The following is a 23,803-nucleotide window of genomic DNA, read 5'->3' on the forward strand; positions in this document are numbered from 1 at the left end:
TTTAGACGAAATTAATGGATATTTTTGATTGAAACTATCTAAATATTCGGATTCAATTTAGAAGAAAATTGTCTGAGAAGGTTAAAGAAAAATATTGACAGGTTTCCCTGAAAATTCGATGTCTATCAAAAGAAAATTGGCACACTTGCTTATAATTCCGTTTATACGAAACTTTGAGGTTCTCTAAGTGGTTCCATTGGTTTCCTCGTGAAATTTTCTTCCAAAAGCACCCTTTGTTTGAAGTGTAACGAAATAAACATCAAAATGCAGTTTTCGTAGGAAAATGTTATGTCCAACCTCTCTAATTGACTCGATCCACTGTGAGCCGGGTTAAATTGGCCCGAGGCTTGGTAAAAACAAGTGTCCCGCGGGTCGTATGGAACCGGTGCATACGGGCTTTAGATATAGGTCTACAAATGTATCCTTAAAAAAATTGGACGTCAAATTGAAAACGAGTGTCAATACGGCCGCAGATAGGAGAGATGTAATCGGGCCTCGTTTTTTGACTTTTTTATCGAATCTAAGTAACAACTCATGGCAAGTCCCGCCTCGCGCCATCGCGCCTTCAATTTGGCAGATGCAACACGGACATCCATCAAGTCCGAATAGCTGTATCCTTCAGATTTGTCTGATCATGACCGAGGTTGAGCCACTAGTTTGCCAATTTTGAGTATTTATACTTCATGATTTTTTATTGACTCGATAATGAACGGAACGCTTACAACTTATTCTTCGAGATATTAATTAGATTTTGTTTTCCATTATTCTTGCCAGATACACTGCGCAAAAATCAAATTTTTTCTGAATGACTAAAAAAGAAAAATAGAAATTTTATCGCACAACCTGGCGCTCTTGTTTCCCGTCGAAATTCGATTTTTCGACTCAACTTGACGGTAATTGCTTTCTTGAAAACGATACCTCCATTCACGGATGCCCTTTTCTCCATGCAGAGCCATATTTTTAAACTACTCTCCGAGAACTAATAACATGAAAATACGAAATGGGTTATCGGATTTTGATCTGGAATATCAGATGAATAATAAGTGCATGTTTGCGAACTTGAATCTATAAACGTCGCCGAGCAGTGGATCTGGATCCATTTGCTGGAAATTACGGACCCGTAAGAACCTTGAAAAGCGCGCATACATATTTATGCTCCTGGTTATAGGTCATCGACTTCTACACGCAAGTATTCCAGACACGCGAATATTATTGGAGAGTACACCTTTAAGTACTTTTATACTTTTACCATAACTTTGGAGAATTAACCGAGAGTTTTATGGCAATACAAATGGAGAGGAGCATAGCAATTTCAAAAAAAAAAAAAAAAAAAAAAAAAAAAAAAAAAAAAAAAAAAAAACCCTGACATTTCCCTGACAAAAGGGAAAAAACTCCTAATTTTTTGACACGTTTGAGCTTATTAGATGTAAGTAAGAATTGTTTTCATGTTTTAGGAATATAATGTAATAAATAGAGCAAAATTGACGCCTAGACTTATGCGAGATAATTTTGCCTCATTTTTAAAATTTAAAAGACATCAGCAGAAATCCTGATAGAAATTTTGGTGGAATTTCCTGCAAGAGTGAAATTCGCGACAATTTTTTCGGAAAATTCGTGTTTTCCGATTTCTTTGACGCTTCCCTGACACGAAAATCGCTTGGAAAATAAAATTCCCTGGCATGCCGAATATTGGCAGATTCATTCAATTAATTTGAAAATTTTTGAAAGTCGAAGTATGTATCCCCGTGTTAAGTAAATCACGAGTGGAAACTTTTGAACACCGCAATTAAGATCGATAATTTGGTAGTTCCTTCATCGGTATGCTACTTGTCTCGCGAGTTTTTCGAGTAGAGCGAGTTTTTCAAGCGAGTGAGTGCGAGAAAAAAAAGGGGAAAAAATAAATAAGCAGTTCGACTTTCTGTGAGTATCGGCATCGTTTGTTGAGCACTCATCCAAATAAACGTAGGTATTAGTAGGTGGATATTTTTTGCTCCTCTGGTGAGGCTCTTGAATAAATCAGATTTGCCCTTGGGAGTCTGTTGCTAAAAAGTTAGTTAATGGAAAGTCTGACCTTCTCGCAACTTTATCGGCGATTTTTTTTTCAGCATCGTTTTTTGTCAGTCTCCCGCGTATTACAATACGATGTATCATCGGCAAACCTACTGCAAAATCAACCTTTCCTATACTGCCGTACTAAGGAAAAACGTCGTATGAACATTCGAGAGTTGCCTCTCCCTTCATAAAAGATGTATTTTTGACGACATTCGTGCATATTTTTCCTTGAAATTTTCAAATATTTTAGATTGGATAGCGTGCAAAATTTTCTGAAAATGTTGATCGATAAAAATATTCAAAATTTTTTCAGTAAATTCGATTTTTATCAAAGGAGACTTGGCAATATCCGAAGGCTCATACGGTGTTCTTCTCTAGCACGGCAGTATTGTGTTTTGCTGACTTTCCCTCTTCGGCCGTTATTTCCCAGTACATCTGTAAGGGGGAAAAAATAAAGAAAAATGGGCATCAATCCTCCGTATCATCGCGATGTACGAGCTGAGCAAATGTTTGCTCTTCTTGTGATATTTTAAGAATATATTTTGAGAACAATATAGGGAGCACCGTGGAATCAGTGGCGTGGCGTGAATTGCGATATATCGATTGTTATGCCATTTAAACCTATGGAGAAGGATCGATAAACAGGGTGTTCGCAGCGAACACCTTAATAATCGATTCTTTACCATAGGTTTAAATGGCATAACAATCGATACATCGCAAAGCACGCCACGCCACTGCGTGGAATAATGCCCTGAATAGGGATCGAGGTTTCCCGTGAAAGTTCAAAGTCGAGTACAGAAATTCTCAGAAACTGGCTGGGGAATATTGAGTGTGTACGCGCGTGTGTGTTTCTGTATCCAGAGAGCAGATTTTTGTCGCAATTCCTGGAAACGGGACATTTTTCACTCTGATTTCCCGTAGTCGCGATTCTCTCTAAGCGGCATGTTAACGCATGTTAGACACTCGAAATATATCGAAGTCGGTTGCCGCGCCTGAAATCGATTGTTTATTATGGATTTATATAGAGAAAAAGCAGTGTCGTCAGCTTGCGAGAGACCCATACCGATCCCTCCTCGCAGCGATCCTTTTCCTACCCTGCAAAAGAGGTTGCTTCAAAAATTCGTCGTTTCCCAGATGAAGGATCTTCACTCTAAGGTTGCAAAATCTATTTACAAAACTCATTTTTTTTTTACACGAAAATGACAGCGCAATGTCTGATCAAAACTTCGCTGAATTTTTATAGCGATCCATGGAAAAACCAGTGACTTTTTCGATAAAAAAAATGCTACATAGTTTCCGAGTAAAAATAAGAATTGTGAAATTAAATTTGGCAACTTTGAAATGTACTAACGTTCCTTCACGGAGAAAAAAACTTCGTGCATGGGACCCGAAGTTGCGGTCATATGGATCTCCGAAGTTATCGGATCACGCATCCGAAAACTTGAGGTCCAGCTGCCGAAGTTCAGGTCAGACATCTGAAGTACTTAGGTCCATACCGAAGGGTTCGGGTCACACATCTGAAGTATCCGGTACATACCTAAGTAATTCAGATGTCTGACCCGAACTTCGCCAGTTGGACCTCAAGTTTTTGGATGCGTGATCCGAAAACTTCAGAGATCCATATGACCGCAACTTCGAGTCCCGTGCACGAAGTTTTTCTCTCCGTGTTCGGCCGGGAAACGAGGAATTTGCTAAAACTATTGCGTATCAATATTTTCCTGGCAATAATACACTAAAATTGGGGCGATAGTGTGACAATGTTGTGGAAAAATGCAGCAGGAGGGTAACCAGTAAAATTTGGCAACCCACCTCCAATCAAGAGTCATCTTCATTTTTGGGCCCTAAATCAGTGTCCCACGATGTCGATATTCTCTCCATGGGTAAAGGTGCTCTAACTTAACTTCCCTGGCGAATTTAATTTTGCTCGTGGGCCGCTCGTCGCGTTACTAATGGGTCATCAGCAGGCGAGCAAAAGTCATTTACAAAAACTAGGGTAACTCATTAGTGCTCGGTCATTAAGGTACACTGCCTTGCAAAGCAAAAACGCCGTATGAGCTTCCGAATGTTGCCGATTTCCTCCTAGAAAATATATAGTTTGGAAGAAAGTTATGAATATTTTTCCTTTAAATTTTCAGGTTTTTCAGATCAAATTACTGGCGAAATCCTCTGAAAAATCGGAAGAGGAATATTCACAAATTTTCCTAAAAATTCGTGATTTTATCTGAGGAAATTTGGCAATACCGAATGGCTCATACGGCGTTCTTCCTTAGCACGGCAGTACACTGGCCCAGTCACGACTACACTGCCGTGCTAAGGAAGAACGCCGTATGAACATTCGAGAGTTGCCAAATTTCCTCCAGTAAAATGGTTTAATTTTGAAGAAAGTTATGAAAATTTTCTCTTGAAATTTTCAGATAATTTACATCTGGTGGTGAATAAAATGCTCTGAAAAATTGGAGGAAAAATATTCACAGATTTCCCTGAAAATGTATGTTTTATCGAAGGAAATTTGGCAACGCCTGAAGGCTCATACGGCGTTCTTCCTTAGCACGGCAGTACACTTCACAGCTCCGACTTGACAACACCTCCCGGCACAAAAATCCGAGTGAGAGCTGACTCATGGTGGACGCGTAGACGCGGCAATGCGGCGCTAGGAAACCGGTGGCTGCCTGGCGCTACGGGCGAGCGGCGCGCGGGGACACTGGCTGACAGCGACGCAGGCGCTCTGTCCGCCAGTCAGCCAGTCTCAGCCAACCGCGCACGATCTCGTCCGTCTCTTGGTAACAGTTGCGAGTGAAAATGGATTCCGTCAAAAACCTCGCGTACAGCATCATCGACAAGTTCCTGGCCCTCCTCCCGTTCAACTGGGCGGTCACGTTGGACGCCTTCAAGAAGACCATGATCGCGCTGTGCTCGGCCTGCGCGCCGGAGCTCCACGCCAACGATGAGCACAACGAGTCCGACAAGGAGTAACCCCGAAATCCCACCGACCACCGGACGGACGCCTTTTCCGACCTGCCCGCGAAACAAGTGCGGGAAAACCCGGCTGTGCTCGTAGTTCGCGAAGAAAGGTACCGCCGGACACCTTTCTTGGCCAAACAAGTGCGGGAATAACCCGGCTGTGTTCGCAGTTCTCAGGGAAAGGTAGTTCCGCTCTAGTTCGCGTCCCAGTGCCGGAAACTCGCGCGGTTATCCAGCATAGTGCGGCTGTAAACATAGCATCCCTTCGGCCGCAGATAGTGCATTCTCTATGTAGTGCCTCCAAGTCGTGACCGGTCGAATGGTTTACAGTGAATTCCAAGGGACCCGGAATAAGTTCCACTACTCCGGTTGGTGCGGGTGCGATGCGACTTCCGACTACGGAAGGGACTGGAAGTGTCCATCGCTGTACGAAAGTGGAACCCCAACGATGAACCTGTGATTGTCCTGCGGTTGGTGATTGCTGCCTGGCCCGAGGCGCTCTGCCGAAAACTGACGACTCCTGACGAAACCCGTCGATATTATATGTTAAAGCTTTGTTGATGTACATATGATTGTATATACTGCCTCTTGTTAAAAGTGCGTTCATCATTCCTGTAACTCTAGTTTGTGATATGAACTCGAATAATAAATGCTGAGAAATATTCCGCGAAGTTTGAGGTGTTGGAGTTATTGGTCCCCACTGCAGTAGGTTGCTAATTAGGAGAAAATTCAGCTCGAACCAGAGGTCAAAAATTGTAGGCATGAATTGAAAGACGTCTAACAGCGCTAGGATCATTATCCTAATGGTCTGCCACGCTCTAACGGTGCGCATACTGAGCTGTCAGTCGAACACCACATCGAAACTCAGATCAGTGCTGAAATTGGGGAAAAACATGTAGGTATCGCGATTGCGGTGTTGCAAAATTTTCACTTGAAGGTCATTGAAGCATTTTTTTTGGGGAACATTTTTTAAACAAATTTCCGCTCTCTGGCCTTTAATTATGTAAGGAATAGAAAATAACACGCACGTCCAGAAGAGAGAATGCTTGAATTTATCTTCAAGAATTTAAGTTTTATTGCCTAGGAAAATAACGAGGTGGGCCGAAAAACATGATAACTGCCTGTAGCATTATCGATTGTATTATTAATCCCTCTTCAACGTCGATTGGAGGGGGGGAGGCAAAAGAAAAAGAGAGAATTGATTCGCCTAATTTATAACTTACATAATTATCTTCCTATTGGAGAGTTTTTCTGTAAATGTTTCTAAATAGATCCTTCTCTTTGTATCAAAGGCTCGTAAAACAAGATTATAAAATGTGAAAAAAAAAAGAGACAAAACAAGTGCAAAAAACTTGGATGTAGCTACCACGTGCCAGTTGCCAGATTCCGATTTGTTTTTCTTTTTTTTTTAAATAAAAACTTCCGGACACAAGTGAAACTAGTCACAATAAAAACTGCTTTTTGCTACAAAGAAAAACTTGCCATCGTGCATGGATAAAATAATCTTTTGAAAAGTTTTCTGCGGATTTCTAACGTTTAAAAGGCACGTATAAAACTAGCGGCGAACTTACACCTGCTATTTCACAAGGTTCTCATAAGTTCTATCCTTTATTTACCATCTTTTTGCAGAATATTTACGACCCTTATTATGCTCCTTTTTTTTGTCGAAATTTACTACTTGAGATATATTAAGTATCACGTTCGATTGGACGTTGCGAGATAAGTATACGACTTTAATAATTTGTCTAAGATCCAAAGGAAGAAAAAAGGCTTAATATAGTTGCATTGAAAATTCTATTTTCATAAAACTCTAAATGAGTTGATTATATGATTAAAAAAATGGATTCCAAGTTAAATTTCAGAGTGAAAAAAATAAAAATACATAACGGCGGTGTAGTTCGGCAATCACATAACTAGGTTTGCGACGTCGCAGACTTCCTGTCATACTTTATTTTTTAAACGGAAAACTACTCAACGCCAATTCTTTAAAACGGTCGTGATTTTTCTTCTCTGTACGATGAACATTCTGCTAAAACTTCAAGGAATGATATCAATTTGTTGTCCTTTAAAAAAATAGCAAAGCGGCGGAGATTTCCAGACACCGAAAACGAGATATGTGATTGCGGACTTACGCCGTCGATAAATAAAATAAAAAACCGCAGCATGGGAAGAAGCACTGGCGAGGCATGAATGATAGACTCTCGATATTTCCCCATTTGAAGCTATGGTAAAGAATCGATCTTATTAGGGTATTCATTGCAAACACCATGTGTATCGATACTTTTCCATAGATTTTAATCGCAGATCAATTGATTTCTCGCAAAGCATGTCACGCCACTGATGGAAAGCGTTTGAGGATAGAGCGTCAGATCAAAATCCCATTTTTTAGCACCTACTTACTTAGTTCAAATGATGAATGGAGAACTAAAAAAGGATTCTTACTTGGCAGAAACGCTTGTAACTTTTGCCATGAGAGAAAAATAAGGAAACAGTACCTCGCGCTCATGATGTGTCATTAGTTTTGCAAAAATAAAGGAATAAAGTATCCAATACGCTTTTAAAGAAGGAAAGATATAAGACCTCTGCTACTTTAACCCCATATTTCCCAATATACCTTTCTCTTCAGCAATATAGATGTGGAAAATCCCCACCTGCAAATTTGATCTCAATTTTCAACAAAAACTTTCTGATTTTTTTTTCTTCCTCAAACCCAGGATGAGGCATCTGAAAAGTCTTGATGTATTCAAGCAATCTACGCCTAGGTATTTAGAAAAAATTCAAAATTCAAGGAGAGGAAGAGAGAATATCCGTAGCTCTATCAAAAATGCTCTATTGTTAATTCGACTTGAACTCAGCCGTTACGTACATTTCCAATTCAAATGCCGGTGCGTAAACTTCGTCTATTCGAGACGACAATGACTTTGCGGCCTCGAAAAAATGGCAACTGAGAGTAATTTCCTGCTCGCGGTATTTGTTTTTTTTCCCTTCACATCATCCTCTGTGTACGATCTCACTACCTGATGCTCACAATTCTTCTCGCTTTTTTATGCACGCGTCGGCATGCTTTCGAACGAAATAATAATGGGGGAAAACAACAATGTGTGCGTTAAAAGAGAGAAAAAACAAGCAACATAACTTCAGTAGCTTCAGCGCAGCTCGCCTTCCGGGCGGGGGATATTCGCAACATAAACTAAACTGAATTATCGCATAGAGAAAAAAAAGGAGGTGTTTGCATTTCGGGCATCTTGGAATTTTTTGATGATTTGATGACGTAGGTCGGTACAGCGACGTCCTCTTCACGCTAAACGTCGCTGTACCGACCTACGTCATCAAATCATCAAAAAATTCCAAGATGCCCGAGATGCAAACACCTCCTTTTTTTTCTCTATGGAATTATCGCGATGGACGTACAATGTGCAAACGTCGCTGTACCGACCTACGTCATCAAATCATCAAAAAATTCCAAGATGCCCGAAATGCAAGCACCTCCTTTTTTTCTCTATGGAATTATCGCGATAGACGAATAATGTGCACGAACGAATCCTAAGATCTGAGACAATTTTGCAATATAATTGGCTGACTATTAAAAATCGATCAATGACTAATCGAACAACATTGATCGAGCGACAATATTGCAATATAAAACACAAATGAGGAAGGTCAATCGAGAGGATGATTTTTTATTAATCCACCCACAAGTCCCTTAGTCAAACATTTCTGTCTCTCGCTTTGATTGGATCACAGCCCCCCCCCCCCCCCCAATGTGTATAATTGAGTATTAGATATCAGTGAAATCATTGATTAAAGTAATAATTGTACCTTCTACACGGAGAGAAAAAAATATCTTCGGTTAAAACAAAAACCAAGCGTCGACTCACGAGGCCCACCAAAGTTTTCGGTTTCGACATTATCAAAGTTTTCGACAAAAATGAACATTTTTAGAGAATTTCAGTGTGGTGACTAAAAATGTGGTACTCGCGACCTAAATAAAATTTTGATCTCAATATTTTTAAGTGTACTTAATAAAATTTGATGTTACCGTAAATGTAAAAAACGAAGAGCCTGTCGAAAAAGTGCCCTTATTCGGAAACGCGAGAGTTTCCTTCAAATCAACCCCAAGCGAACTCTTATCAAAGAACAATCCTTAAATGAAAGTTTCGGCGGGAATTTAAAACTCATTTTGGCAGAACAGCGCTGTGAAGTCGGCATTTTTACGGGCTATACTTATTAATTACCTAGTCGGCCGACATAAAGACAGCGGACTGTGACTCTTTAAAGTTGCTACATTTTATTCTCGGCGACTATGCGGAATGTCGGAAACCTTTTGAAGTAGATTTTTGGGGAAAAAAAAAGAAAAAAAAAAAAAGTTAATGGATAATAAATAAAGTATATTCGGCTAAACCGAAAGATCTTATGGGTCAAAGATGAGTTAGATTGGAATGTTGCGTCTTTCGAGTAAATGAAAATTATTTACTATGTAAAAAGATTTCGCTTAAATTTTTAATCGACAAGGTGACTCGGTCATGGTCTTTACACACAAATTTGAATAAAGTTGGCACGAGCCTAGTCCAGTTAGAAAAAGAAGTGGCTGTATTCGGGTGTGAACGAGTCTGTACACCAACCGGTGTGGGAGAGTACAGCAAACTCGTTTATGAAGGTCAGAGCACGGTCAATAAAAACTTGTCAGCTGGATGTTCGGGTGTCTTTTCCAAACGCTCGTAGGATTTAGAGATCATGTCAGGACTCAGGAAACTTAAATTTCCGCCAGACAATAGGGCATTTTCTCACCTGACCAGTGACTCCACTGAGCTGCGTGACCTCTAGCTCCCGTATTGTCGACGAATGGTCTGTTTGTTTATAGTGCCTATCATCGTAAACCGGTTGCTCCACTTAAAAATTTTAGATGTAAAGCGCGGTCATTCAAAAGTTTAAAATTGTTTTTTTCTCCTCCTTCCTATCTCGTCCGACTGCAGATTTTAGTGCGTTTTAGTCCTTGATTCCTTTCGGAAAGTTCCTTTGACAAAAAATGTTGAAAGTTTTTTGTCAATGCCAACTTTTTTTCAAGTCGTTGCTCACAATGTGCATTTTTCTTGATTTTTTTCTTCTTCAATCATCTGGTTGAAAAAGAATTTTGTCTCAAAGAACTTGAATCGTGTCTGAAACTTTAAAGTATTATAAAAAACTTAAAAAACTGAAAAAAACGTAAAAAACTTTAAAGTATATCGCATCAAAAATTTCACACTTGGTGTCCTTCATTTTTGACCACAAAAAAATCAACATTACGGCTTTAAATTCTTACAAAATTATGAAGTAGTGCAGAAAAATGGAAGGAAATTTTAGGTCTTGTTTTGATTTGGTTTCCCTCTGTAGGCTAAAGTGCGAATGGAAAGTTTGAATCGTTGAGGCAGTAGATTCAGAGCATAGCCACCGTAATAGAACCAGAGTGGCACAAATCGTCGTTTTTCAGACGAAAAAACATAACTGATTTAAAAAAATATTCAAATATTGCAGAATGGCTCGAAGAATTCAGATTTGCAAAGAATATGTCAGTTTTATTATTGTTCAAATTTTGCTGATTTTTGCTTGCAATCTATGATAGAATAACTGAGATTTTTGTCTCCAATTTTCTTGTGTCAACAAAGTTTGCGAGTGGAAATTTCGTAACATTGGAATATAGTTACGTTCTTTCGTTTGGAAAACGACAAAATGTTCGATCATCAGGATGGGCGAGGACGGTCGAAAAAGCGGCGTACTTGATCTGATTTTTCTCTCAAGTACACGAAACGGAAGCGGACTCAAGTTTATTGGTCTCTTAATTCGCGAGCTTTAATTCGCATGCATTGTAGCTAAATCGTGCAGATAATAGGCTCTTTAGCCGGCTCACGCCAACGATACGAAAACCGGTCATTTACCTTGAACCACGTGGCAACGCCCGCGAGTATGCCCTGTTACTCGCATTAACAAAAAAACCGTGTATGACGTTGCGCGTCGTGGTGAGCATTAAAATTTGAAGCATGTAACGCTGGTGCCAAGTTGCATACATAAATTGAGGAAATTCAAGTAAAGTAAGGAACAATACTTTGGAGGATTCGGGATGGAGTGGAAACTTTGAAGCGTTTATTCTTTCGATCATTGTAGGACTTCCAGAGGCTTAATTTTTTTCCGAGAATCACATTCCCTTAAAGAGCTACATTTAGCTACATACCAAATTTTCGGATACTAGATATGTATTTTTTTTCAAATTGCGACAACGCTCACAAATCAAATCGTCGTTTTCCAAGCGAAAAAACGTAATTTCACTCCAAGGTTGCAAAATTGACTTGGACAGTTCATATTTTTACGAATTAGAATCTGCTATATCCGTCCAAAATCTCACGGAAATATTGCCTAAATTTGTAGAGGAAGAATCCGTGAAATTTTCAGATAAAAAGTCCAATTAGTTCCCTAGTGCAAATAAAAATTTCGAGTGGAAATTTTGGGATGCTGAAAAGTAGATACGCTTTATCATCTGGAATTACGAAGAGGTAGTATAATCAGGGGCGATTTTAACTGATCTGTTTATTTCTATACCTAATACAGACAAAAACTTAGTCTAAGGAAAGGGAGGCCATTAATTTTATGGAGAAAAAAAAAACAAAATAAATAATGTTTGCCATTCAAAAATTCGATATCCCACCAAATACCTTGTACAAAATTACTTTCCCTCACTTTTTCACATCCAATGTGCGTAAAGCCTTTAAGGAATCCCTGTCTAAAATCATCAGAATCGTGTAGCGTTACCAAAATTTGAAAAACCGATTACTTCCTTAAATGTAGGGGAACTTTGTCTCCGAGGAGCAGCGGTTTTTGAAATAAAAACTTTAAGTTTTTTTTTAAAAAAATGCGTATCTAGATCAACAAACTAGACTCCCGGAGTATTTGCTCTTGCTTCTGAACCACTCTGTACAAACGGGCGACGAAAACGCGGTAGAATACATGATGTATAGCACTGTACTGCCGTGCTAAGGAAAAAAGTCGTATAAACCTACAGGCGTTGCAAAATTTCCTTTGATAAAACAGGAATTTCTTGGTGAACTTATGAATATTTTCCTTCCAATTTTCCAGATAATTTTGTTCGCAATTTCACCTGAAGTCCCTGAAAATTTCAAGGAAAAATATTCATATCTTTCCTCAAAAATGAACATTTTATCGAAGGAAATTTGGCAACTCTCGAATGTTCATACGGCGTTCTGCCTTAGCACGGCAGTGTAGAACCGGTTCCTCGATATTAGCTGACATTGGCGAATAAGGCGACTGGCTCACTGCTGAGTTTTCCTGTTTCATTTGAAAAGGAAAAAAAAAAACAGGATCTTGAAATCGTTATATTACTGTGCTCGTAAGACGGTTTTTTTTTGCTTTTTGAGAATCGGCAACTCAAACCAATTGCAAAGGAGAGTAATGCGTTTGAAGGCTGAAAGGAACTGCTCTTCAAGAAACAGCGAGACCGAGCACTTGGAAAGGTTAGTTCACAAACATATTCCATTTTCTCTCTACGGATTACCGAAATCCCATGCTCCTGCTTAGCTATTTACATCTTCACGTGATAAATCATACATGCAGGTGTAAATACCATGAATAATATAATAATATTAGAGGATTCCCAACTCTCGACTTGCGGCATCGCATTTGGAGAGTTCAAGTTCAAAGATGCTCAATTGTGGCTTTGAAACATTGCAACATTTCTGGTTAAATCTGATTACTTTGTGAGGGAAAATGACTGACTAGATCCGTAGACACTTTCCTGGGTGTTTTTTCTGTTGTTTAAAAAAATCTCGAGCGCCAATGGTGAACTCGAATAAATATAATTAGATCTGAAGCAAAACTTGACAGTATTTTGCGATATAAAAAGAACTTCTGGTTCCGGCTCATCCAGACGAGTGCCCAACGTCGAAGGGAAACTGCTGGCACATACGCTGTTTCCATAATGAACCAGAGATAGAATTTCCTTACTAGAAAAATGAATGCAGTTCAATTTTAAAACGTTACATAGCTGATAATTGTTTTTTAACATAAACCACATTTGCATGAGCACATAATTTCCCCGAATGATTCTCGACATTTCAAGTTGGCTTACTAGAAAAAGACGAAATCAACATGGGTGCGGACATCCTGAGATACCTCGATGTAAATAATTAGATTCAAAGGTCGAAGGAAGGGAGAAACTGGAAAAAGTCTTGAAATATTAAAAAACTGTAACAATCAGTATAAGTAAATTTGACTGTGGTTGAGGGCCCGTCCATGAATGACGCCATATTGTTTTTGCAGATTTTTGGACCCATCCCCACCCTGGTAAAAATTGGCAGTAGAATCTGCGTTCCAAAATACCATAGACCTACAGCCGGCTGTAAGATTTCCAATAGCTTCTATAGCCGGCAACATAATTTCTTATAGCCTTTTTTAGCCGATGGCAATTAAGCAACAGCTTGGCGATAAAGTGTATGCTAAACGTTACTAATTACGAATGCTAGGACTTAGTGAGTTTTTGGAATACTGCTCTCTTTTTGGGCCGTAGTATCTTGATTTATTTTGCGAGGAAAGCTCCGTACTTTTGATGGATGCCTGCCATTACTAATATATTAGAGCGCCTTCAGTTTCGTATGATACTGTGCAATACCTCTGGTGTGAAATAGTTGCTTCAAGCGCCGTGGCAGGCGGGCAGCCAGCGCGAAACACGCATTGGCGCCTACAAACCTAACAGGGATACTTCACGCGTTGCGCAATGCGAGAAGTATCCCTGTTAGGTTTGTAGGCGCCAGTGCGTCGCCGCTCGCGCTCCGCTTTGTGTTAAGCTCTAATATTTAATCTGGCGGAGTCAGCGTTATTCAACTCATGATTTTGAAATGTTTGCAGATCCTGTATGGATTATTCTCATTTTAATTGATGAAAAAAAATATGTATTAAAGGAAAATATAATGTGTGTTTTGTAAATATTAAGGTGGTTCCGTATCAAACTTAATGATTTCCAAAGCACACGAATTTCTACACAATTTCTTATAGCCTTTGATGGTCGATGGCGAAAAAGCAACTGCCAGGCGATAAAGTGTAAAGCCCGGCGATAGGAACTATAGCCCGGCAGCATAATTTTTTATCGCTTCGTATAGCCCGGCCGTATGATTTTCTCCGCAATCTACAGCCAGCTATATGATTTTCTGTAGCATTCTTTAGCCGGCTATAAGAATTCCTATGGTATTTTGAAACGCAGCTCTTATCGCCAATTTTTACCAGGGCAATGCGCGTCAGGTACATGTCACACCTTCCCCTTCCTCCCTCTAGAAAATAAAGCCAGGTTTGAATAGTTGGCAGCTGTATAGTTTTTATTTGGAAAACTATTCAACGTAATTTCTTGAAAACTTTCAAAACTTTTGCACTCTTAACAGAATATTCTGCAGAAATCGACGGTGTAAGTCGGCAATCACATAACTTGGTTTGTGGCGTCGCAGATTTCCTGTCACACTTTATTTTTTAAACGGAAAACTACTCAACGGGAATTCTTTAAAACTTCCGTGATTTTTCTTCCCTGTGCGCAGAAAATTCTGCAAAAACTTCAAGGAATGATGCCAATTTGTTCTTCTATAAAAAAAATAACATAGAGGCGGAGAATTTCAGACACCGCGAACGAGATATGTGATTGCGGATTTACGCCGTTGAAATGTTGAGATATAAAGTTAGCTTGCTCCTCTTCAGAAAAAAACGGAAATTTTGAAACACCGTAGTAGAGGTACTCGGTCTCATACTTTGGCCGTCGATATGACGTCATCAAATTGTGGTTTGAAGCGTTCAAAGTACCATAATCCTATTAGACTAGAGCGTGATCCACGGCTAGAGGCTAGACGAAAAACTGGAGCAGATTCTCTTTCTCTGCTTGTTTTCGACGCTGAATCAGCATAGATCACCATGATGTGGCTCAACAACTCAACGAACGTTTCGGAAAGTCATTGTGGTATTTCGATCACTTGTTGTCAAACTTCCACCACAAAGCAATCCACGCTCCGCGGATGAAATTCACAGACAATGATTCCAAAACCAACGCAGGAAAATTTTGCCAGAGGCATTCGTATCACGAATTTGTAAACATGTACATCGCTCGGCGGAGCTATCGTATGACCCGTGAAATAGACTCAACTCTCGGAACTACAAGGTGCATGGAAACTATCGACGGTGGAACTGCAAAAACGCGTACCTCATATGCAGCTTTTCAGTCACTGCTCCATTTTGTTTCGGAGACGAATGGAACGATTCTATTGCCAGAAATATTACAAGAATACTTTGTCGCACAGAAAAGAGAAATCAGAGAAGTTTCCAAAAAATGACGTTGAGTATACGAAGGAGTAAGTATGACAGACGTCAGGTTATTTTCAGGGACTGAGTATGCAACCCGCACTAAAATAACGCTAAAAAGCAAAACCATTTGCCTTTCATTCAATTTTGCATTTAATTTCGAAAAATAGTTATCCATATCTTTCTGGACATTCATGAAATATTTTTCATGAAAAACTGAAACCTGCCTGGAATACGGTTACCAGAAATGAAAATACCGATGCATGAACCGAATAATGCAACCAGTGGCGATTTTGTAATTGAGCAACGTTGTTTTACCTCCATTTAAACTCATCGAAAATATCGATTTTATGCGTCGCCAGGAATCGATTGTTTTACATACATTTAAATGGAGGAAAAACAGTGTTGCCGACTTTCAAGGATCCCCACAGCATGCAATGGACATAGAGCACCTTGACTCCGGCTCGAGGAAGCGAACCTCTGCTTTCAGTGCACTCGTCCGCAGCCTGGCGAAAAATTTGCCGGGCGGTGAAAGTTTTTTAAGAGGTGATTATAAATAAAACCGTATCGTCTAGGATATTCCCTCGCAGTCTGTGGATGACTGTGAACCGCAACTATGTCTGATCCTCGGTCAATTTCAGGTGCGACCTACGGATACGAGTGGGGAGGTTAGGAAACGCATAACAGGTTTGCTCCGCCGCCTCCCGTGGCCGATGATGGTTGAGCAACGAGGTGCCTTTTGACGGTCCTAGCGGAGCCCGACTGATCAGACTCGAGCTGATCGGCTGCTGCTGCCTCCACCGAAAAGCATCACTTCAACATTTTTATGATTGATCCGTGATGCAACTTCAGTCGAGGAGTTGTTATAAGAGAAAGACACGCAACTTTTTTTGGCCGTACATTATCACGCCATGTATTAATTATCTTTATTATTCCTGCATAACATGACGATTTTTTAGGTGAATATGCCAAAAAAGTTTAGTATGCTACTGTTAAAATGTGTACATTTAAAACTAAAACACATGGAGCGGTCGTTCGATAGGCGGGCGGGGAAAGTAGAAGAGTCTAATTGGATTGTATTCAGCAAAAAGGAAACAGCGCGATTCCAGTGTTGTAAAAATGTTGCTTCTTCACAATTATCTAAAAAAATCTACCAGCGCAGCAAATAGTTTTGGCTTTCCGCCAAAAAATTGTTGATTTTAAAGGAAAACAAATGTAATACTTGCTTTGAGCATTGTACATTATATTAGAGGTTTTTTTTTAAAAAGAAAGAGAGAAAAAAGGAGAGGTTGCACGATTTTGAAAACACTGTGATCGCGCTGGTTCCTTTTTGCGAAATGCGATCCAATTACAATTCTCGTCATAACCTAATTATTATGGTATCTTACGGCAAGTTTTTTGAAAAAATGATTTATCGATGAAATTTGTATCGTAAACTCCTTTGAGGGATAGCTAGGTTTCATGTCTGGACACGGATTTTCAAACAGTTGGTTCTGAATTTGAAATAAGTCCTTGTTCAGCAACAGTCCCATTAGAAACCAAGGAAACCGACTAACCTCGTCCTAACCTGATTGCTTCTCCTGGTGTGTTACGAATTTCATTGTTGACCTCATCCTACCTATAGTTTCTAGATCGTGGCCTGACGGAGAGCGCGAAAGCGCTCAAGGAGCGCGCCTCCTAGTTTTAAACGAACCCTCCTCTCAGGACCCTCCTCCACAAATCCCCAAAAACTGCCCAGGAAAATACGCGGGGCAGCTGATCAGGAGACGGATAGCCATATGGTAAGTCTATGGTAATCTAGCGTGGCGTGGCGCGAACATTCGAAGATTGTTTAAGGTTGCTGTTGGCTCGGATCCGACGCGACGGCGCGCGGTGGCCAAAAATACGCGACACGTTGGGTGGCGAAGTTTTTCGACTGAAATTCAGTGAGCCTCGCGGTGGAGAATTAACCTCTTGCGCCACGTTTTGATTCCACTACGGAACGTTGCCAAAATTCGGTACAAAGTTCGAGATCTGGTGTCAAAAAAAGGAAAAGTAGCCGCAGGCGGAAGTGAAACTGGATGACAGTGGCGTGGCGTAAATGATCGATCATCGATATTTCCCCATTTGTAGCTATGGTAAAGAATCGATTATTAAGGCGTTCGCTGCGACACCCTCTTCATCAATCTTGTTCCATAGGTTTAAAAGGCAGATCCATCGATATATCGAAAAGCACGCCACGCTACTGCTGGATGAGCGTATCGACGACGGTGAGACTCCAAACCACGTACCTATCCCGGTTTGCTACGTTGCAGGCTTCCTGCCGTATTTTATTTTGTAAATGGAAAACCACTCAACGGCCATTTTTAAAAACTGCCATGATTTTTCTTCGCCGCGTGAAAATTTGGGATGATGCTGATCCGTGCGCCTGTGAAGAACTAAAATGGAAGCAGAGATTTTTAAACACCGCAAACGAGACACGTAGTTTTGGATAGTGGCGAGGCGAAAATGATCGCTTTTCGATGTTTCCCCATATGAAGCTATGGTCAAGAATCGATTATTAAGGTGTTCGCTGCGAACACCCTAAATATCGATCCTTTTTTATAGGTTTAAAGGGCAGATCAATCGATGTATCGCAAAGCACGCCACACCAATGGTTTGGGAGTTTCACCGTCGATGCATGGTAAGTTTCTGGTGGATAAACATTCCACAGAATTATTCACAATTTAGTTAAAAAATTTCAGATGTCAATTCTTCTGATATGTCTGGGAAAAAATGTCCTTCGAAATAATTTTCCGGTTGTTACGCTTCGTAATAATTAAGAAGCAAATACCTCGCAAATGCTGTTACCCCTTCCCCCTTTGCCCCCACGAGAAAAAGACACAAACGGCTCGTAAGCTAATCTGTATAATGTCATAAATGTATGCAACTGCAGGAACTACAGAATGCCAACGAACCTACGATTCAAACCGCTCAGACATTCATGCCACAAAGTACGTCCGTCCATCACTAATAACTATTCTCACTCAGTTGCTCTAATTATTTCCTCGTCACGATTTCCTTCCATCTCTTTCCCTCCTTCATTCCACATCTCGTACTCTACTACTGCCCTATACTCTTCAAAATTGGTTACCTTGGACTTGGGCATGGTGCAGAGAGCCTAAGAATTGGCCTTTTTAAAACCTGATTTTTGCATATTTTCTACTCCTGGTTCTCCGGCTAGTGTTGAAAAACAAGCAGGGGAGAAATAGAGAAGAAGAGAGAAGAAGCAGCAGCAGAAGCAGAAGAAGAAGAAGAAGAAGAAGAAGGAGGAAAAAAGGAAACCACCACCAGCCTGCTAGAATGACAAGATCTCTGAACTCATCTAAAACTTAACATGTCATTTTTCTGGTGATCCATAACATTTTTGAGAATGCTTACAGGCCAGAGCCCGGTCTAGAGTGCATGGAAATATATACCCTAGAGTAGCAACGATTGTTAATAAAATCGTAAATTTTACGAAGGCAAGTCTAAAAGAAACTGTTACAATTTAGGCTCTGAGGAACCCTTTATGGGTATTTTTTAAAGTAAATTTTACCAGAAGTAAACTATAAGTATAAAAAAATTTATATAAAACTTTTTAAAGATATACTATGGTTTTTTAACACTTAAAATGTTCGAAAGACATGTTAAAAATTTTTGAAAAATAGAAATGTTTTCCTAAGGACTTCCATGAGAATTTCACCTGAAACAAATTTCACCTAAAAAAAGGTATCAAAAAGGGTTTCTTTGGATTATATGAGAATTTTGCTAATGCTTTCTAGAGGTCATTTCTACGAGGCATAAATTTAAGAATCGAGCGATTTATATAGACGATGCGAAACAAGTACTAGCATGGTAGGTTTTCTTCAGCGGACATAGCCTGATTCTCGATTTCCTCTGGAGATATGATTTTGTATGATATTGCCTAAAACTCTGAGATCAAATTTATGAGGTACTAGAAACCGTTTCTCATTTTGAGAATTTGTGAGGGCAACATTGGAAGAGCGTCTGCGACAAGCGTCATTTGAGAATTTGCCGCTTTGTGTGAAACCGAGCTTCAAGAGTTGCAGACAACGTAGACATTAAATGTTGCACACAATGAATTTATCTAATTTTCTCGGGAAAGGGCTCAGACTTGCTTTCCTCTCGACTCTTATGTATCCATTTTCCTGCCTCGTTTCATCTCTCTCCCTTGCAAAAAGGAGGAGGAGGAGGAGGAGAGGAGGAGGAAGAGGAGGAAGAAGAAGGAGAAGGAGAATTAGAAGAATAAGAAGAAGAAGGAGAAGAGTAGGAGGAAAAAGGAGAAACAGGAGAGGAAGAAGAAGAGGAGGAAAAAGGAGAAATAGGAGAGGAAGAAGAAGAGGAGGAAAAAGGAGAAATAGGAGAGGAAGAAGAAGAGGAGGAAAAAGGAGAAATAAGAGAGGAAGAAGAAGAGGAGGAAGAAGAGGAGGAAGAAGAGGAGGAAGAAGAGGAGGAAGAAGAAGTGGAAGGACGAGGAGGAGAAAAAGAAAAAAGAATCTGTTTCGCTTTGCGACTTTTTGGCTCTCCTCTTTTGAAAGTAACCGACAGAGGCTCTACTATTTGCCTTCATTGGCAATTTTTACTTGATTATACTTCAGTTTTAGTGAGCATGTAGCTTAAACTTGGAATATTTATAGAAGAAACAGAATGAACACAAACGGGCACGGTGGCTTTACACCATTGCGCGTTGCTATTTCTCCTTCAGTTTTCGAGGTAGGCCAAAAAACATCCTCCGTGCATCAACTGGAAAATATTTACGTCTTGTGGTGTCCGCAAATCGAATGCAAAACAATCGTATTCGATTGTAAAGAATCGTTCGGACCAACAAAAAGAACCTATTCCTAGCATCGCACTTACTATAATCACAGTAAATGTTACAAAGTAATGCACGCAAAGGCTACGAAAGAGTTCGTTGTCGACTACCATACTTGTAAACATTGTGTCTGAGTCTGAGTATTGTAAAATCGACAAAAAATTTTACAGTGCATCAAGAGAGCTTCGCCGATCAATCATACTTCATTCTCATACGCCGCCAACATTTCGTGAAATAATTGCCTGGCGCTATTATTCAATCCCACCCGTGAAGCTTTTATGAACCTCATATCCTTACTTTCTCCTTCACTGTTTCACGAGATACAACAAGTACCGAATCAACTCGTAAAACTTATTCAATCCCCTCTTGTTCTCCTTTCTGCGTCATCGGTCTTCGGCTTTTTCAGGCATCGTGGCGAAGCGTCAATGATCAATTATCGATATTTCGCCACTAGAAGGTATGGTAAAGGATCGATTATTAAGGTGTTCGTTACGAACACTCTGTTTATCGATCCTTTTCCATAGGATTATACGGCAAATCAATCGATACATCGCAAATCACGCCATGCCACTATTTTCAGGACATGATGCCACTTTTCTTCGTCACTAATCTTAAACTGAAGTATTCAATAAAAATATCTTCCATCATGGTCATCACTTTTTTAATTCAAATCTACTCGAAAATGTGATATCATCAAATCTGAATGCGCTTTGCAACAACAACAATATACGACGTTCTTGAACGCTCAGCAGCGCTGTAACATCAAGCATTTTTGGCGCGTATACGTAGTATACCGCCTTTGCGATCGTTTCGAACCCTGCTCGATACAATAACCGAGTCCCTTAGTTCCTTACCGAAAAGTGACTACCGCGAACTTCTGAGATTTTCCAAAGCGTGTAAAAAGTTTATTTATCCATCAATAATTATGATTTAAAGTTGTTTCTCATTCTGGGGCTCATTAGTTTATGTGCAGTGAATACCAAGAGTCTACGTTACTTGGTTTTTTCAAAAAAACCTAAGAATGCGACGCGCTGATTTAAAATATGCATATATAAGCAGAATCAAGCGAATTGATTCGAGGATGGCTGAGCAGGTCGGCACTCTCGAAATGAGAATTTAACTCCTCCGTTTTGTTCAAAACGTTGCTTTGACAGATCTGTAACCTCGGTTATAATTTCCAAAAGTTGGTACCCGTGCTCTGATAGTGCAATCTGTGTAAGTGCAATCTGTGATGAGCCTCGAGACTCATTAGACCATTAGCTAAACGTGGCTCATACAGGAATCCACTTACCCCTCTCTTTCCCACGCTCCTGCTCACTGCGTCGGCGTCTCGACGAACAATAGCTAATGACGGTTGCCAAGCGATGCCGGGATCCTCAGCCCCTCGCCCAATTACTTACGCTTCATTAACCATTTCACCGTCACGCTAGGATTCGTCCAATTTTCAAAAAAAATTGTTTCGCGAGTTTTTAGCAATTTTTTCCTTACTCTCCGTTAAAACACGAATTAAAAGAGGTCTCATTCATAAAAATCGGCCAAATAGAAGAGAAGTTACAGTATTCGAAATTCGAAGAAATCAACAAAACTTCTCCAAACAAAAAATAAAATGAAGGGGGGGGGGGAATGTATAAATTACAATTTAATATGATTGACCTCAGAATGTGACAAGCAATTCAATTATAAAAAGGAGAAAAAATTGAGTGAAATTACAAAAAATTAGCCTCTTGCAAGGGGCTTCCTTGTATGAGTTTTGACCTGAAGACAAGTAAATCCCGTTATATTATTAAAACGAAATTGACTCCATAGTTTAATGCCTTAGTTTCTTGAATACGATTATTTTAAGCACTCGATTTATATCAGCAATTTTACCCATGAGGTGATTTCCTGAGAGCTGATAATATCACGAATTTCTCATAGAGCCCTTCAAAAATGGCTTGCTTTTTGGGCAGCCGATTCGGCCATCAAACCGGGGTTTAAATGGAAGCTGATAATAACACAAAGCTCTGAGAAAAATTTTGAGATGAGTATAGGAACGGTTTGTACATTACGAGGAGAGGCGGGCATTCTGTTCAGCATATCGATACATAAGTATTTTCACACGTAGAATTCAATTTTCACGTCAGGGAGTCGACATATTTTGATTTTTTCGATTTTATACGGAAAATTTATGGTTTTTCGGGATTGAAATTACTTACAATTGTTTCATGAAAAATGAATGCACCCAAAATGACTAAAGCATTTTGACTTTCACATACCTACGTGCACTCACTAAATTGATTGGTAAATTCAAAGAGTGGGTACATCGACCTGGTATATCAAGTTTCTGCGATTTTTTACGGCAAATCGGTAGATTTTCGGGATGTGGATTGCTTACTTTCAATTCATGAATGAATAAAGCATGGACATGGTTGAGCTTCTTTGCATGAAAAGACGTTTAAAATAACAAAATCAAGACATATTTAATACAATTGCATTTATATCGAGTCAATTTCTTTTCAATAATATAACGGGATTTATAATACCGGTGATTTGGGTATTTTAGCCCCAAAATACCTTTAAATCGACTTTATCTTCTAGGAATTCGACAGAATTTTTCCTTTTTTCGCTTAAATTTTTCCGTAGCACTTTTCCTCAAGAATCTGATAAGATTTTGCTTGAGGCGGATCAAAAAACTTAAATTTGTTCGAATAGCTTTCTACAATACACGGTCTCGTCAAGGTGCGTCGTTGACCTTGCAGTGTTGGATCGTGAATTCTCCTGTTGTGCTGCTTGCCTTTTTTGAAATCTCTGTAAATGAAAACTAAAGGGGTTGATATGTGCGAGTTAATGACGCGCCTTATCAACACATTGTGTTGGAGTTCACTGCTTGTTTTATCTCCTTTTTTTTAGCGAGATGAACCGTCGGATATTTACGTGCCGAATCGATTTAGTTTTTGCCGAAATAACTTTTTTTCTGGCATGTGAACTTGGAAGCATTACTTTTAAGCCGCGCCTCAATCAGTTCCTTTTCAGTACCTACGTCAAACGTTTTATAACGTAACTTCGTTATGACTCCATTTTCTCCATTCGAGGTTGTTATGAGTTTATGAGTACCTCACTTTTGATATGCCATGGTTTATGGAAAAGAACTACAGACAATCCACCTAGTGCGACACACACTCACAAAAAAAAAAAAGTACTTAAGATTTATCTAAGGGTAAGTTAGATTGATAGAAGCAGTGGATTGATGTGACAATACAAGGGTTGGGGGATATTGCCTTGACCTTCAGGCTCTAGTAAGGGTGGTACGTCTGTGAGCGGAGATTAGGATTTTTTTTCGGAGGGGAGGGGCGATGCAAGCTACTTCATCAAACGGATCTGGGAAATCACAGGAAGACACCCTACGAGGACGGGTCCTTCAACATTTTTGGGGGTCTGAAGCGAGGACTTGCTCTGGACGAGGCCGCCCTAAAGGGAGCCTTTGGAGTCTCTGCAAAAAAATTTTGAAAATTGGAACGTCTCAGGAGAAATTTCGAGCTCAATTTATCGACAAGATCGAAATAAAATTGGGGGCTGAACATGGAGGAATATATGCTTTTTCCAGCATTCTCATGGGCGAGCGTTGCAATTGGGGGTCATAGATGACATTGTTTGCAGCTT

At 39.8% G+C, this 23,803-nt stretch overlaps 1 protein-coding gene across 5 annotated transcripts in view; it reads right to left on the reverse strand.

The window, feature by feature from the left end:
- The window catches only part of LOC109032426 (uncharacterized), a 109,723-nt gene that overhangs the window by 6,345 nt on the left and 79,575 nt on the right, over nt 1–23,803 (reverse strand). The window lies entirely within an intron of this gene.

Source organism: Bemisia tabaci, chromosome 2, assembly GCF_918797505.1.
Source record: "Bemisia tabaci chromosome 2, PGI_BMITA_v3".
NCBI lineage: Eukaryota > Metazoa > Arthropoda > Insecta > Hemiptera > Aleyrodidae > Bemisia > Bemisia tabaci.